This window comes from Anolis sagrei, chromosome 11, assembly GCF_037176765.1.
Source record: "Anolis sagrei isolate rAnoSag1 chromosome 11, rAnoSag1.mat, whole genome shotgun sequence".
Classification (NCBI taxonomy): Eukaryota; Metazoa; Chordata; class Lepidosauria; order Squamata; family Dactyloidae; genus Anolis; species Anolis sagrei.
Genome location: NC_090031.1, coordinates 23,421,956 through 23,426,178, shown reverse-complemented (window position 1 = coordinate 23,426,178; position 4,223 = coordinate 23,421,956).

Genomic DNA, 4,223 nt, shown 5'->3' with positions numbered 1-4,223 from the left:
TCTTGACAGCAGAAGGTGTCACCCCAAAGGAGATTCATCAGAGAATGCAAGTTGTTTATGGTGATTGTGTTGATGTGAGTACTGTGTGTCATTGGGCGAGAAAGTTTAAAGATGTTGAGGTAACACCTTCTGCTGTCAAGAATTTAATGACTGCATGTTGCTTGAGTCGCAATGACCAACTGTCTGTGCAGAGTTCCATACTTCGCACTTTAACAAAACAACTGTTCAATACTAACACTTCCTGCCAAAATGGAACTGTAGATGAGAGTCTACTGAACAAGCTAGTACCTGTCGCATACCAGTACTGCCATCTGTTGAGGAGTTAGGAAGGTGGAGGCATTACTTTTCATTCAACCTTCGTATAAATATGTGAAAGGAAGTCATAGGGAGGAGGGAACAAGCTTGTTTTCTGCTACCCTGGAGACTAGGAGGCAATGGAGCAATGGTTTCAAACTACAAAAAAGGAGATTCCATCTGAACATGAGGAAGAACTTCCTGACTATGAGAGCGGTTCAGCAGTGGAACTCTCTGCCCTGGAGTGTGGTGGAGGCTCCTTCTTTGGAGGCTTTGAAACAGAGGCTTTGAATGCGATTTTCCTGCTTCTTGGCAGAATGGGGTTGGACTGGATGGCCCACCAGGTCTCTTCCATCTCTTATGATTCTATTCTAGGAGCTCAATCAGGGTGCCCCCGGCCAGAGTTTTTTCTCCCCTTCCTCCTTGTTTACAAGTTTCTAGATCTCATGGTTGCAGCGATAACCTTCAAAATGTTTGTTTTGAAATAAAAAGAAGGCATTGTTTGGCTTCCAGGGTTGTGCCTGTGCCTGTGTGTTGCATTCTGCTGTCGCTGCTTTCTGATTAGCTGTGGATGGCGAGCGTTTAAAGGGGGCAATTTACAGCCGCACCTGACCCCAGTCCCTTTCTCCTTCCAAAAAGGCTACAAGCGAGACCACACAGCCTGGACCGTGACTGCTGCCCATAAACATGATTTATCACGGCCCTTTAGGGAGAGGCACTACCTCTCTCGGCATCAAGTTATTTTACCAGATGGACTGTCTGTTACTCCGGTGATAAGGCTGGACGGTGACTTAGCTGATCTCAAAAGGCTGCCTCGTATCTCCCTTTGATTCCTTCTCTCCTGTAAAGTATGTTGTAACCGGCTGGCAAGGCATTGCCTCCTGCTTTTCAAAAGATGCCTATATATTTAGGGACATATGCAAAGAAATTGGAAAGGCACCAAATTTTTCAATGGAATAGATGATTTGAAGACAAAGACTGGGGTGGCATTCAGAACTAGCGTTGTGCGTGGAATTAATTTCTTCCATTTCCTCAATTTCTTTCGGTACTTTCAATGGTTCAAGAACCCATAACAGTAAGGGCCCTCCCAGTACGAAAACCCATCTGACACAAAAGTAAGCAGGAGTTGGTGTGCTGGTAGGGCTGTACGAGGAGCTCCAACTCTATTTGCTTTGTATTAAATGTTTGCTTGCAGTCCAAGGTTCCTGGGATTCTGCAGATAGGTGGCTTCCTTTGGTTGCAGTTATAGGGCAAGTCACCTGTCCATCATCGTTAAGTTTTGGTCCCGCCCCTTGCTCTGGGCAATTGGGAAGGGAAGGGAGCCATTTTTAGTTAGTCTCAGCAAGGAAAGCTAATGTACAGGACGTGTGCAAGCTTCCCCTGTACAAAAGCTTCAACTCTTAAGAATTTCTGGGGGAGAACAGTCTTAAGACCTGCGTGACCGCACCTTCATTTATGAACCCACGCGCTCCCTTCGTTCATCCGGAGAGGCCCTGCTCGTGATCCCACCTGCGTCACAGGCGCGTTTGGTGGGGACGAGGGACAGGGCCTACTCTGTGGTTGCCCCCCCGACTTTGGAACACCCTCCCCAAAGACATTAGACTAGCACCCACGTTGGCAGTCTTTAGGAAGAACTTGAAAACCTGGCTATTCCGATGTGCCTTTCCAGAATAGGATAACCCCCAGCACTATGTCCCAGAAGCACTTTATTAGAGTTTAAGACTCTCTGCACATTGCACTTGCCCAGAATCCCAACATACCACTTCTCACACCCAGCACTTTTTTTTTAACCTGTATCCATCATTGGCATGGCCCTGGTTTTATTGCGTAATAGTGTAATGTTTTGTTATTGCTTATGTTTTTAATTTGCTTTGCACCGTATTGTATTGTCTGTTGTTGTTGTGTTGAGGCCTCGGCCTTTGTAAGCCGCATCGAGTCCTTCGGGAGATGCTAGCGGGGTACAAATAAAGTTTAATAATAATAATAATAATAATAATAATAATTAAGAGTCTCCAAAGACTTTCCAAGGAAACAGCCCTAAAGACCAAAGAACTCCAGCTGGAGAACATCTAAGCCTTTACTGGTAGGTCTACTTGGTGTTTCGAGACACAGTTCAACCCGGTAGCAGAGCCCACATCAGTAAGGGTTAGATTACAGTCAGCCTGGGAGAAGTTAAAAAGGGGACTTTCCTTTAAAGTAAAGAAGAAGTTATCGAAGACAGTTGCCTGTCCTTTGTGGGCAAGTTTAGGAAGCTACCAGTTGCATAAAAGCCTGGATTCATTTGTTTAACTTTCTGAAGACAAGAGAAGGTTCTGTTTGATTAATAAAAGACTTTGTTATATTTCACAAGCCATCTAAAGGTCAATTGTGGTGGAAAACCTCTGAGAGCTTCTCCTTGGGCCCCCTGGCTTCCCGCTGGGCAAAGGTTGCATGTCTTGTTCTAAAGGAAATTCTTTACAGGCCCAGCGTGTGACAGAACATGTAGAAATTGTGAATATAAACCAGTGTGTAACTCTATTCATAACTCTGAATATCATTTGCAAGGAAGGCTAATGTACAGGACATGTGCAAGCTTCCCCTGTACAAAAGCTTCAACTCTTAAGGATTTCCGAAAGAGAACAGTCTTAAGAGTCCCCAAAGACTTTCCAGGGAAACAGCCCTAAAGACCAAAGAACTCGTTTTTGCACATGCGCTATAGCATCTTTGTTGTTGTTGCTTTTTTGGCTTTTTAAGTCTCTTCTGCTGTATTTTTCAGTGTTTTAGGAGTGGTGGTCATTCATTAGCCTGGTAGGTGTATTGTGTCCAAATTTGGTGTCAATTCACCCAGTGGTTTTTGAGTTATGTTAATCCCACAAATGAACATTACATTTTTATTTATATAGATTAATGTAAATTTCCCATGCCATGCAAGACAACAGCATTGTGTGAAATATGGGCAGACACTGCGCAATGCACAATACACATGCAACATACAGAACGCACAACCCCAATGGATACAGAACCATAGTGCAAAGTATAGGACGCGTAATCACAATGTAATCACAATGCAAAATTTCAGATGCGCAACCACAATGCAAACTATTAGATGTACAAGGAGAGCAGGAAAGACGCGGCCACAAGTGGACTGCTGCTTCAAAGATAGATTGTCTCTCAATATGGAAGCTCCATCTATCCATAAGAAAATTGAACATCTCCCGAGCCCAAGGACTATGCAAATATTCAGGCAAGTTTTCAGGCTCTTTCGCACTTTGTAATTCTAGTGTTATTCTTCAGGTTTAACTGCTATTCCTGCATGCTATGAAATCCTGAGAATTGCATACTTTGGGGAGGTACTAGACCTATCTGGCAAAGTAGCCCTCCCCTAAACTGAAAATCCCAGGACTCTCTAGGACACTGCCATGGCAATTCATATTGAAACCTTCTCAAACTCAAGGCACATAAATATATTCCAAATGCCACCTTTTATTTCTCTCCACCACTCCATCGCTCCCATCGGTTGCAGTCTTCTTCCGTTGGCGCAGGGAGAAATTCTGCTCATCCGCCGACCATAGAAAATCCCAATTTCTCACATAAAAACATTAGCGCGGGGGCTTAAAATATTAACATTTGGGTGGCGTTGTCCTCGGAAGCTCGGGGGGAAATCGGAGTTCGGCATCAGCAGTTTAGACACAGATATGGATTTTAAAAAGAGAAGAAGATTGTAAGCGAAGCAGCTTTCCGGGCTGCCTAATGCGAGGAGAAGGGCATCCTTAAAATGGATTTGGCAGGAGGCTGAAGAAGGGAAGGCCGGGCAGCGTTTGGCTTTATTCAGGTAGCTCTCTCTCCTATCCAACTTCCAGAGGCTAAGTGCAATGGTTACCATAACCCCCATAGGTTGGGGTCTACTTCATGAATGCCTATGAGATTTCTCCTCTTGGCTCTCTGGTTCT